The sequence below is a fragment of the Equus przewalskii genome, chromosome 21 (genome assembly GCF_037783145.1).
Source record: "Equus przewalskii isolate Varuska chromosome 21, EquPr2, whole genome shotgun sequence".
NCBI lineage: Eukaryota > Metazoa > Chordata > Mammalia > Perissodactyla > Equidae > Equus > Equus przewalskii.
The window spans coordinates 11,668,183-11,682,870 of record NC_091851.1 but is presented as its reverse complement, the minus strand read 5'-3'; positions in this window follow the sequence as shown (position 1 = coordinate 11,682,870).

Genomic DNA, 14,688 nt, shown 5'->3' with positions numbered 1-14,688 from the left:
AAGGTGTTTTAAAATCTCTTGATTTATTTTGACAAACTTCCCAAAATAAAATTCTAAATGAAATCCTTTTGATCTGGAATTAACTTTGGGATTTTCCAGAGGGCCCCTGGAACATCTCAAAAGATTTGTTTTCTCTCCTTATAAAAGACACATGCTAAACTAATTAGGTTATATGATATGTTAAATTACGTAGGAAGCATTATCGAATGGGAAGCAACACTGAGCTTTCTTTATGCTGTATTTGTATATGTTGTAAATGTTCCAGAAATTGTTTGAAATTCCAGAAATTTGGATATGTCCTGGTATAATGTTATCATTCATAATTCTGGTTATTACCCTGAAATGTTATGTGTCACAGAACTAGCCAAATTCCCTTGAAAATTGCTTTATAAAGAACTCTCATCAGATCTTTAATCATGGAGATTTTTAAGCCTTGTCATTTACAGACAGTTAGTGTTTTACTCTGATATTTTTATGTGCTGCTGCAAAAGTGTTTCATCTTTAGATAAATTCATGGAAAGGACTCCAACAAGTACTCTAGAATACAGGTTTCTGAGAATTTTAAAATAATTAAATGGAACTGGATAAGAATATCCAGAACTAATGGAAAAACTAGATTCAACTAGAATAAATATTAATTACTTGGGACTGAATAAACTGAGGAGGATGATTAAAATTTTTTTATCACTTTTTTGTTTGAAACATTGCTTTTTTTTTAAATGTTTTGTTTTTGAAGATTTAAGGAAATCTTTTTCCTTTCAGCTATCTACGACTTAAAGCAATTTGGTAAAATATATACATTTGTGAGCAAAGATGAAACATTTCTCTTTTTTCTGCCTACCTGACTCTTCCAGAATTCAGGAACTCTCAATGAGTATTCTTATATTTTCATGGCAATTCTAGTTGTTTGCATAAGTTCACTAAGATTCCATACTTGTAACAGGATGCAGTTGTAAACATTGGTTATATTACCAAAGCCTTTAGTGTAATGTCATCTTTGAGAGAGAGATGTACATAGACTCAGCTATGACTAGACAGCTTTAAGGAACTAAGGTTGTGTTGACTTTATGGAGCCAATAAAGCCCCTTGGAAATATTGGTCTGGTACTTGGCTTACAAGGTTCCTGGCAGCCTTACCAGGGAAGTAAGGAAGATCACTTACTTGTAGGCCTAGGAACTTCATAATATTTTGGGAATCTCCAGAAGAGAAGAATTCACTTAAGTTCATAGGTAATGCAGGCAAAGTCTGACAGCAAGTATTTGGCTTGGTTTCTCTGCCTTGAGAGGCTTTAAAAATTTTAAAAGAATATGAGATTCCTAATGAAGTTTCCAGCAAAGCAGACTTAAAAGAGCCTGTATATTCAACCACTATTCTTGCTACAGTTATATAAATAACCAGGCCAAGTTTATTGAAACTAGACTTAATTTGGAAACAAATTAGTCTCACGTAGTTATCACTGATAGAAATGAGGGTGATTGTAGAGAGAAAAATTGTGTTTCAGTAGAAACTATAATACAGGCTTGTGGATATTAGATCCTAGTTCTGTTCATTGTCTTTGAGGTTTTGTTTTCTACTGGTAACCTGGACTAGATGATGAATTCTTCTCATTTCCTCCAATATCTAGCAATAACTCTCCAAAGTAACGTTTCCAGTTTTCCTCTTACCTTTCTGACTTGGAATCATTGAGAGCTAAAACTACCCTTTTCCCAAACCCATGCAAGCTAAAAATGGGACAACTTGATATAAACTTCAGAGAAATCACCACCCCAGCTCATATATGGACAATCTTTGCTCCTGTTGCTATACGGGCCACTCAGAAAGATCACTAGAGACATTCAAACTACAAACCATGAAAATCTATCAGATCACCACTGTCTTCCCTCATTCTCTCTAAAGATGCTTTGAGCTCAACATCTAGAAATCTTCTTGACTGGCTTCAGATCTCAGAAACCAGGATTGTAATCTGTTCCAATCATTAAGCTGTGTGGGTTTTTTCTTTTGTTACCATAGAAATGCCTCTTATTAAATATATGATGCAAATACTTGCACCACACAGGCCTAATTTGGGGAAATTACCTGCATTTCCAGCTCCTGAAATGCAACACAACCCTTTAACCAAACTGACCTATTCTCACTACTAAGAGACTAATTCGATGAGATATGGGACAGTCTACCAACTCAGGACAGGTTCAAAGCTACCTATGCCACATAACCCAAGATGCTGAAATATTTCATACTATTGCCCAAATCCTTGAACATATTCACAGGGATGGCCCCCAAGATCACTGAGCTATTTTCAAGGGTCCACAGCTAGATCCTTCAACTTTGAGACAATGACTAAAGGCTGAATTTCAGACTATTGCCTATATCATTTTTATAGGATTTGCTACTATAATCCAATTTAGATATGTACTTTCTGGGTTACAAAGTGCCTGCCTTACCCCTGATCTTAGGATATCAGCTATCCAGGCAATTAATGTCCTCACTATTGACTTCGATGCCTCTGCATCGCAAAGTTGATTGTAGCATAAGCCCTGACAGTTGTTTTTTTTTTCATTTTGGTAATGCAAGTGCATGACTTAAACTTTGATTGTCCAGCCATCCATTTCAAAGAGGCGTCCACATCCAGAGGACTGTCTTGAATAAACACATTGCCAGCGACACAACTAGAAAAAGAGCCTTCCCCCACTGAGGGTCCTTTGCTTTAGAGATCTTGGTTGATTTCAATAACCGATTATTTGGCAACTTTGTTTTTTTTCTCTTCCCAGGCTTTAAAATCCTTCTCTTATGTTTTAAATTTACCAATAAAGAGTGAGCCCGTGAAACCCTAGACCCCCAACTTCAACCCCAATAAAAGCAGAACCCCAGGCCCACACTCACTCTCTTCCTCCACCCATGAACTCATTGTGTGGCCCCAGGTGTGCTGTGTAATTTCCAGGTCCTGTGAGTAATAAACTTTAATTTTTTCGAAGTTTCCTAATGGTTATTGCTGAAAGGTATCTTGCAATCATAATAAGAACCACAAGGGCTGGTCCAACCACAACGTTGGTTATTGATAGACAGAGATCCACATAAAACATTTATATATTTATAAATTAAATATACGACCTGCTACAATAAGGTAGATTGTACATTATACAGCTCAAATAAAGTAGAAATGTAAAAACAGAAAAGATGATGTATAAATATTTAAGCCATTGTTTTATGTTTTCTATGCTATTTTATTCTATATTGCTATTATTAACATTATATATTATTTTTCATTAATGAATAGTGCATACAAAAATATTTTTAGGAAGAATGATACTAAACATTCCTCATTACTTTTGAAAATCCTGGCTTAAAATTTGTAATAGCATAATTTTAAAGTTTTAGCCTCCATTCAGTATATAATTTCATTTATATAAATGCATTTTTAAATATTTTATTTTACTTATTTTTAATTATTTTATTGAGGTCATGTTGGCTTATTGCATAAGTTTCAGGTGTACATTACGATATATCAGTCTCTGCGTATAGTGCATTGTGTTCACCACCAATTGTCTAGTTTTCATCCATCACTATACATGTGTCCCTTTACCCCTTTCTACCTTTCCCCACCCATTTCCCCTCTGGCAACCACTAATCTGTTCTTTTTATCCACGTGTTTGTTTATCTTCCACATGTGAGTGAAATCATCAGGTGATTGTATTTCTTTGTCTGCCTTATTTCGCTTAGCATAATACCCTCAAGGTCCATCCATGTTGTCATAAAGGCATGATTTTCTCTTTTTTATGGCTAAGTAGTATCCCATTGTATCCCACATCTTCTTTATCCATTCATACATTGACGGGCACTTGTGTTGCTTCCACATCTTGGCTGTGGTGAATAATACTGTGATGAACATACGGGTGCATAGGTCTCTTTCAATTGTTGATTCCATGTTCTTCGGATAAATACCAAGTACTGGGAGAGCTGGATCATATAGCAGTTCTATTTTTAATTTTTTGTGAAATCTCCATACTGTTTTCCATAGTGGTTGCACTAGTTTGCATTCCCACCAGCAGTGTATGAGGGTTCCCTATTCTCCACATGCTCTCCAATATTTGTTATTTCTTGTCCTGTTAATTATAGCCATTCTGACAGTGTAGGGCGATATCTCATTGTAGTTTTGATTTGCATTTTCCTAATAATTAGTGATGCTGAACATTTTGAATAATTTTTGAAGTGTACCATACATTAAGGAAAGTGAACAAATTGTATATTTATAATTCAAGGAATTATCACAAACTGAATATACCCAGGCCAAAAAATAGAACAATCCCACATCCCACTAGCTACTTTTCTGACCCCTACAGTAACTATACTCTCATCCCTCCCAAAAGGATATCGTTTAATAGTGTTTTCAATCTTTATATAAAGGGATAATACAGCATGTTCTCTTTTGTGTGTGTTTTTCTTTTTCTTCAATTTTGTGTTTGTCTGATTCATCTAGGTTGTTGCAAGTAATGATAGTTTATTCATTTTCATTGGTAGACAGTGCTTGCTTGCATGGATATAACAAATTATTTTTCATTTTAATATTGATAGGCATTTGGCTTGCTTCAAATTTGGGGATATTACAAATAATGCTGCTATAACCATGTTTTAAACATATCTTTTGCTGCATATATGTCTACATTTCTATTGAGTTCTAGGAGTATGATTGCTGGGTCATATGGTAAATATATGTTTAATTTTATAAGAAACTGCCAATCAGGGTTCCAAAGTGGTTGTACCATTTTGTGTTCCCACCAGCAACATGTGAGACATTCAGTTGCTCCATGCAATATGTACCAACACTTGATATTGTCATTCTGGATAATTTTAGGCAATCTGGTAGGTGTGTAATAATAGCTCTCTCGATGTGGTTTTAATTTGTATTTCCACAATGACTAATGAAATTGTGTACTGTTTTTCATAGGTTTAATGGCTCTTTGGATAGTTTCTTTTCATGAAATAACCATGTAGGAATTTTGACTATTTTTCCATTGGATTATTTGTCTTCTTTTGTTGATTTGTAAAAATGTTTATGTTCTCTAAATACAAGTCCTTTGTGGATACAAGTTATTTATTTTGCAAATGTCTTTACCCATTTTCCTTCTTGCTTTTCATTCTTTTAATTGTGTGTTTTGATGAACAGACATTTCTAATTTTAATTAATTCTCATTTTACCCATCTATGTCTTTGTGGTTAGTGATAATTAAGTCCTATTTATCTATCTATTTCTTCACACTTAATGCGTTTTGCTTGAGATATCTTTTCCTACCCCAGTTCTGTGAAGGTATTTTCCTATCTTTTGTCCCAGAAGCTTTATTCTTTACCATTTATATTTTGTTCTATCATCATGATCAGCCTGGAATTGATTTTCTGTAGATAATAATAGAGGAAAGTTTACAATTTTCTATATGGATCTTCAATTGACCCAGGACCACTAGTTGAAAAACCATCCTTTATCTATTACTCTGTAGTGTCACTTTTGTCATAAATCAACTGTCTGTCATGCATGGGTCTGTTTTTATACTCTATATTCTGTTCCCCTGATCTATTCATCTCTCCTTCAGACAATCCCACTCTGAGTTAGTATTGACTGATTTTATCTTGATAACAGGTGGTATAAGTCATAGTACCCAAGAGTTTGATCTTCCAGATTGTTGGCATTTCCTGTTCCTTTTCACTTGCCCCTATTTACATATAAATTTTAGTACTAGCTTGTTAATTTCCACTAAATATGTGGCAGTTTTTAAAAGGATTTCATTGGACGTATAGATTAACTTGAGGAGTATTAACATCTTAAATACGTTGTCTTTCAATATAACAAAATAGCAAATCTCTCCATTTTTAAAGGATTGTTTTCATTTCTTTAGATTTTTTTCTCTGTAGAGTTTTTAAAAACCCTTCATCAAGTTTTAAATAGTTGTTTGATTTTTTATGATATTATAAATGGTATCCTTTTTTTAACTGATTAAATTTCAGCATTTATTAGCACTTTGGTAAAAATATCTATGTTTTTGAACAGCAACAAGAAAAATTATATGCTACATGAATAAAACCTTAAATACACCGAGGAGTGTGAACAGTATTCACAGCCTCCGTCTTCTGATCTCCCCCATTGCAGAGAGGAAGCTAATCTAGCAGGAATTATGCAGGATCTTCAATGTCTGAGTGAAAGATACCAGTTTAAAAGAAAGCACTTTCTCATTGTTTCTTGGCAGAAAATAGGATTGAAATGATTCTCTAAATTGATCTTGTATTCAGTGAACTTGCCACTTTTATCTATAAATTACTAACAAATAATTTTTATTTTGGATTTTCTACGTACACAATCATTTCCTCTGCAAATAATGACAGATTGATTCTGTCATTTCATATGCTTTCACTTTTTATTTTTTATTCTTCCTTTGCTGTATTGGCTAGGCCTCCAGGACAAGATTGAAAATTATGATAGCAAGTATCTCTGTCTCCTTGCCAGTCTCAGAGGGAAAGCTTGTTTACATGCCTTTTATCCCTGAGCTAACATCTGTGCCAATCTTCCTCTATTTTTTTGTATGTAGGATGCTGCCACAGCATGGCTTGATGAGTGGTGCATAGGTCTGTGCCCAGGGTCTAAACCCATAAACCTCAAGCTGCAGAAACAGACATGCTCACCCAACCATTACACCACCATGCTAGCTCCAGAAGTTTCCTAATTACATATTGAAATTTTAAATACCTTTCAGACTCATTGGATTTGCTATTTTTTTCCTGTATCAGATTTGGTAAGATTTATTTTTCCAGGAGTTTACCCATTGTATCTAAATTTTCAAAATTTTTGCTACAAAGTTTTTCATAATATTCTTCCAGTCTCTGTTACTTAGAGTGGTGTCCCACTTTTCCTTCTGTATGTGGGTGCTTTGTGCCTCTGTCTTAGTTTCTTGATCTGTCTTGCCAGGGGTTTATCAATTTCATGTTTTTTCCAAAAAAGCAACTTCTGGCTTGGCTGATTCCTTGTATTTTATGTTTACATTCTAGTTCATTAATTTATTCCTCAATCTTTATTACTTTCTTCTCTTTTTCAGGTTTAATATGCAATTCTTTCTAACTTCTCAACATGGGTGCTTAGATAATTGATTTTCAATTTTTCTTATTTTCTGTGTATGTAGAGGCTATAAAGTTTCCTCTAACCATAGTTTTGAGTTTTGTTCCACAAATTTTGATTTCTCTTATTTTTATTATCATTCATTTCAAAATATTTTGTGTTTTTCATTTACCCATTGATCACTTAGGAGTCCAGTGTTTAATTTCCACACAAAAAGGAATATCTTGGGTTTTTTTTTCTTTTTTGATTATTGAATTTCAGCTGAATTCTACTCTGACCAGAGAACAAATTATGTGTGATTTCAATGCCACAAAATCTGTGTAGATTTATTTTACAGCCAAGCAGATGATCAATTTGGTACATGTTTTGTATCCATTTGAAATAATATTAAGTTATTCTTGGGTACAGTATTCTAAACATTCCAATTAGGTCAGATTTATTAAGCAAATTGTTTAAATTTTCTATATTCTCTCTAATTTATTGTCCACTTATCCTGTCATATACTGAGAGAGTTATGTCTAAATCTCCTTGTGAGTATGTATTAGTCTATGTTTTCTTTTACTTCTGTCAAATTCTGCTTGATATAGTTTGAAGCTGTTTTATTAGGTACCTGGTACCATCTCATTCATTACAAAGTTTTGTGAGCATTATAACATTTTTACTCTTTCAGAGAATATAACCCATAAATCAGTGTGACCAGGAACATATAAACCTACAATACATCAATCATAATGAATGTTTGCAACTAAATGGGAAAACAAAAGTCAGCCTTCTGAATCCTGAATCTTTCCCTTTTCCCTCATGAGATAAACATATTTGTGATTGACTGTCATCTGGACCAAGAGAAGACTCTATCTTCAATCTGTTTTAGAGTTCAGTATTTAGAATTTTATATTTTTCTGTTTTAATTTTTTTATCATTATTCAAAGACCCTCTTTAACCTTAACTTTGGTTTTTCTCTTAAGGTTTTTTGAAGTTATTTTAGTATAATTATTCCAGACTTCTTTTGGTTAATAGTTTCCGTATATATTTTTTCCCGTATCTTTGTTGTATAAAATAGGAGAGGTTATTAAAGGACGTGGAAAAATAATAAAACCTTAATTTAGGAAGTAATCAGTGGAAAATAATCCAAGAACTAGAAAACTATTGAGATCTGAGGTTCTCCCTCTCTCAGGACTCATATTTCCTCATCTCTGCTTTATTCTGCCTGCTATCTCTGTAATTCTCTCTTTCAACTTTATCCTGTTTAGAGCCCAGCATGGCTTCCATGCCTCTCTCTCTCATCGGCTGACTCAGGCTTTCTATGTCCCTTTTTTACTAACCTCTGGGTTCATCTAGCATAGCTTTATTAAGCCAGGTGTCAAGTATTAGCTTTCTGGTCAAGTAACGAGAACCACCTCTAGTACAATACATGGACTATGGTATACAGGCAATAGTCCAATGAGAAGTCGATAATCAACCATGCAGGAAGAAATAAGAAATGCCCTTCCTGCTGCCAGCGATCAATGGATCTACAACTCTTCTTTGCAAAAAGGTATAACAGAAGGCTAAACATGGTCCATAACTTCAAAATGTGCTTTTATTATTTTTTCACCATATTTAAACTAAAAAAACAAAAACAGTTTACCCATTTCTGCCATACCTCACCCCTCTCCTCTGGCAACCACCAATCTGTTCTCTGTATCTATGAACTTAGTTTTATAAACATATTAGATTTATATATATTATATAAATATGTATATTTAGATACCACATATAAGAGAGATCATACAATATTTGTCTTTCTCTGTCTGGCCTATTTCACTTAGCATAATGTTCTCAAGGTCCATCCACGTTGTTGCAAATTACAAGATTTCATTCTTTTTTATGGCTAAATAATATCCCATTGTGTGTGTGTGTGTATATGTGTGAGTGTGTGTATATATATCTCAATAATATATAGATATATATGTATCACAATGTCTTTATACATTCTTCCATTGATGGACATTTGGGTTGTTTCCATATCTTGACTATTGTAAATAATGCTGCAATAAACATCAGGGTATATATATCTTTTTAAATTAGTATTTTGTGTTCTTTGGATAGATACCCAGAAGTGGAATTTCTGCATCATATAGTAGTTCTATTTTTAATTTTTTGAGGAGCCTCATACTGCTTTCCATAGTTGTTGCACCAATTTATATTCCTACCAACAGTGCACAAGCGTTCCCTTTTCTCCACATTTTCTCTAACAATTGTTATTTCTTTTCTTTTTGATAACAGCCATTCTAACAGGTGTGAGGTTAAATTCCATTATTGTTTTGATTTGCATTTCCCTGATGATTAATGATGTAGAGCATCTTTTCATATATCTGTTGGCCATCTGTAAGTCTTCTTCGGAAAAATGTCTATTCAGATATTCTGCCCAGTTTTTTAATACGATTTTTTTTTTTTTTTGCTATTGTGTTGTTTGAATTCTTTATATATTTTGGATATTAATCCTTTATCACATCTATGATTTGAAGATATTTTCTCCCATTCAGAAGATTACCTTTTTATTTTGTTGATGGTTTCCTTTGCTGTGCAAAAGCTTTTTCTTTTGAGGTAGTATCACTTGTTTATTTTTGCTTTTGTTGCTTTTGCTTTTGGTATCAGATTAAAAAAACATCACCAAGACCTATGTCAAGGGGCTTACTGCCTACGTTTTCTTCTAGGAGTTTTATGGTTTTCAGGTCTTATGTTCAAATCGTTAATCCATTTTGAGTTAATTTTTGTATATGGTGTAAGATAGTTGTTCAGTTCCGTTCATTTGCAAGTGGCTGTCCAATTTTCCCAACACTATTTATTGAAGAGACTGTCCTTCTCCCATTGTATATTCTTGGCTTCTTTGTTTTAAATTAATTGGCTATATATGCATGGGATTATTTTTGGTCTCTCTACTCTGCTCCATTGATCTGTGTGTCTGTTTTTATGCCAATACTATACTGTTTTAATTAACATTGCTTTGCTATATAGTTTGACATCAGGCAGCATTATGCCTCCAATTTTGTTTGTCTTTCTCAAAATTGCTTTGGCTATTCAGGGCTTCTTATGTTTTCATAAAAATTTTAGGTTTTTTGTTCTATTTCCATGTCAAGATGCCATTAGAATTTTGATAGGGATTGCATTGAATTTGCATATTGCTTTTAGTAATTTTGATATTTTTACAATATTAATTCTTCCAATCCATGAGCATGAAATATCTTTCCGTTTATTTGTGTCTCTTCAATTTCTTTTATTAATGTCTTATAGTTCTCAATATACAGATCTTTCACCTCCTTGCTTAAATTTAATCTTAGGTATTTTATTCTTTTGATGCAATTGTAAATAAAATTTTTTTTTAAATTCCTTTTCTGGTGGTAGATTATTAGTGTATGGAAGCAACAGATTTTTGTATATGGAGATATTGTATCCTGCAACTTTACTGAATTTGTTTATTACTTCTAGTAGTTTTTCATGTAGTACTTAGGGTTTTCTATATATAATATCATGTCATCTGCAAATAGTGACAGTTTTACTTCTTCTCAAATTTGAATGCCTTTTATTTCTTTTTCTTGCCTAATTGCTCTGGCTAGGACTTCAAATACTACATTGAATAAAAGTGGCAAGAATGGGCATCTTTGTCTTGTTCCTGATGTTAGAGGAAAAGACTTTAGCTTTTCACCATTGAGTATGCTGTTAGCTGTGGGATTGTCATATATGGCCTTTATTATGTTAAGGTATATTCCCTCTATACGTGCTTTGTTGACAGTTTTTATTATAAATAGAAGTCGAATTTTGTCACATGCTTTTTATGCATCTATTGAGATAATCGTATGATTTTTATCCTTCATTTTGATAATATGGTGTATCACATTGACTGATTTGCAGATGTTGAACCATCCTTACATCCCTGGGATAAATCCCACTTGATTGTGGTGTATGATCCTTTTAATGTATTGTTGAATTTTACTTACTAATACTGTATTGGGGATTTTTACATCTGTGTTCATCAGGGATATTGGCCTGTTATTACAGGAATATTACAAAATTTCAATGTAAAAAAAATTTATTTTCTTGTGATCCTTATCTGATTTTGGTATCAGGGTAATGGTGGCCTCATAAAATGAGTTTGGAAGTGTTCCCTCCTCCAATTTTCTGGAGGAGCTTGTGAAGGATTGATATTAAGTCTTCTTTGAATATTTGGTAGACTTTATCAGTGAAGCCATCTGGTCCCGGAATTTTCTTTGTTTGGATGTTTTTGTAATACTTTTACTATTGTATTATTGTATTTTCATACTTTTAAAAGCTGATGCCTGAGTGTCTGGTTTCCATTCAGCCTGAAACTAGATGCTTAGATAATCCCCTTTGAGACACTGACAGGTCTTTTTACATCAACTACTGGGAGCTATTAAAAATATAATAGACTTCTTGGGCAAGCATAGCAGGTTTGAGAGACAACCAGGAACTAAGGTGGGGTTGAATGAAAAGGTTTATCTCCCACACAAGATCACTCCTTCAAGACTGGGAGAGGTGGTTGTTTTATCTACTGTATATAAACCAACATACAGAGTTCAGAAAAATGAAAAAGCAAAGGAATATGTCCCAAATGAAAGAAAAAGATAAAACCTCAGGAAAAAAAAACCCTTAATAAAACAGAGATAAGTTATTTACCTGATAAAGAGTTCAAAGTCATGCTCCTAAAGATGCTCACCAAACTGGAAAGAAGAATGTATGGATTCAGTGAGAACTTCAACAAAGGGATGGAAAATGTAAGAAAGTACCAAATAGAAGCCACAGAGTTGAAGAATACAATAAATGAAGTGAAAAATATGCTATAGGGGGTTCAACATCAGACTATATGAAGCAGAAGAAAGGATAAGTCAACTCAAAGACAAGGCAGGGGAACTCAACAATCAGAGCAACAAACAGAAAAAAGAAAGAAAAAAAGTGAAGATAGCTTAAGGAACTTATGGCACAACATCAAAGCACTAACATTTACATCATAGGGTGCCTAGAAGGAGAAGAAAGGGAGTAAGGGGCAGAAATTTATTTAAAGAAATAATTGCTGAAAACTTCCCTAACCTGATGAAGGAAACAGACAGCCAGATCCAGGAAGCCCAGACAGTTCCAAATAAGAGAAACCCAAAGAGACCCAGCAAACACAGTATAATTAAGATGTCAAAAGTTAAAGACAAGAAGAGAATATTAAAAACAGCAAGGGAAAAGCAACTTGTTATGTGCAAAGGAACTCTCATAGAATTAGCTGCAGATTTTTCAGCAGAAACTTTGCTGGCCAGAAGAGAGTGGCACAATATTTTCCAAGTACTGAAAGAAAACAACTTCTAATCAAGAATATTCTACTCAGCAAAGTTATCATTCAGAAGTGAGAGAGAGATAAAGAGTTACCCAAACAAGCAAAAGCTGAAGGATTTCTTCACCACTAAACTGGCCTTACAAGAAATGCTAAAGGGACCTCCTTAGACAGAAGAGAAAGGGTGATAATCAGCACCCCCTGGCTGTCATGGATGGTGCAAATATCCTGAGGATTCAGGACAGAGCAGAGATGGTGACCTAGCCCCTGCCATCTCCCCTGGAAGTAGCACTGGTCTTTCCATTAGTAGAAACAGTTCCAAAGTACAGATTTTCCCAACTTGGAGGGTCACCCTGACCTGAGGTTTTGTAGCATGCTGGCAGGTGCCCAGCAACCAGAGGCTGCACAGCAGCAATTACACTCAGTCACTGCTTAGTCCCTTCCTCCTCCAGCAGTGGCATGTGGCACTAGCATCCTGAAGCTTCAGGAACCAGAGCAGAAATTGTGACCCAGGCCCTTGGGGTGACACCCCAACCGTGGCTCTACCAGCAGCTGGGGCTGCATATAAGACCACAGGCCCCTGGATGTGACAGTGACATCCAATATCCCTGGCAATGGTGCTATCAGCAACCGCAGACAACACAGGAGCAGCAGTGCAGATGGTGTATGGGTCAGCAGATGCTGAGCCCATGGAGAGCCCATGGAGAGTCAGTGGAGGATCATGAGACCCACACAAACCCAGAAATAGAAGTGCTCACAGCCTGGTGATCCCAGTGGTCACAATTGAGACTGCAGTGACATTGTAAGCAACAAGGCACCAGCAACCTCAGAGGCATAAGTGGCACAAGGAGGGTACTGATGACACCTCTAGCAGAGGCATGGAGTGTAGAAAGTGCAGGCTCTCAAATACAACCAGAAGCAATTCAGAAGCAAAGTAACCAAAGCTGTACACAAAAAAGAAAGGTGGTTACTACCACAAATGTGCTAGCAGAGAATCAATTCATCAAGTACCATAAGAACTACAGTAACATGTCAGAACAGAAAGAGAAGGATAACTCTCCAGAAACCAAACTTTAAGTCACAGAAGATTACTGCCAGAGAATTCAAACTAGCTGTCATGAAGAAACTCAACACATTGCAAGAAAACTCAGAAAGACAGTTCAATGAGCTCAGCAATAAAATTAATGAACAGAAGGCGTACTTTACCAAAGAGATTGAAACTCTGAAACAAACCAAACAGAAACTCTGGGGATGAAAAACACATTAATGAGATAAAAAATAAAGTAGAAAACATGAAAATAGAGCAGACATTATGGAAGAGATACTTAGTGAGCTTGAAGACAGAAATCTAGAAATGATTCAGGTGGAGGAGGAGACAGAACTAATATTTTTTAAAAATGAAGAAATTCTACAAGAAAAATCTGACTCAATTAGGAAAAGTAGCATAAGGATTATAGGTATCCAAGAAAGAGAAGACAGGAAGAAAGGAGCAAAGACCTTATTCAAAGAAGTAATAGCTGAGAACTTCCCAAACCTGGGGAAGAAAATGAACATACACAAAACAAATAGAAGTCCTAATTACCTCAATGAAAAAAGACCTGTTCCAAGGTATATAACATTAAAACTGCCAAAAGCCAATGACAAAGAAAGAATATTAAAGGCAGCCAGAGAGAAGAAAATAACCTGCAAAGGAATTTCCATCAGGTTTTCTGAGGATTTCTCAGCAGAAACCCTATAGGTTAGGAGAGAGTGGAATGATATCTTCAAAATACTAGAAGACAAAAACTATCAGCGAAGAACACTCTGTCCAGCAAGATTGTCCTTCAGATAATATGGAGAAATAAAATCTTTCCCAGACAAGACAAAAGCTGAGGGAGTTCGGGGCTGGCCCCATGGCCAAGTAATTAAGTTCGTGCGCTCTGCTGCAGGCGGCCCAGTGTTTTGTCAATTCAAATCCTGTGCATGGACATGGTACCACTCATCAAGCCACGTTGAGGTGGCATCCCACATGCCACAACTAGAAGGACCCACAACTAAGAATATACAATTATGTACTGGGAGGCTTTGGGGAGAAAAAGGAAAAAAAAAGTAAAATCTTTAAAAAAAAAAAAGCTGAGGGAGTTCATTGTCACTAGAGCTGCCTTACAAGAAATGCTGACTGGAGCCCTCCTATCTGAAGCAAAAAGGCAAAGGTTTACAAATATTTGAGCAAGGAGATAAACAGACAGAATCAGAAAATTGCAGCTCTATATCAGAATAGGTTGGTGAACACTTAATT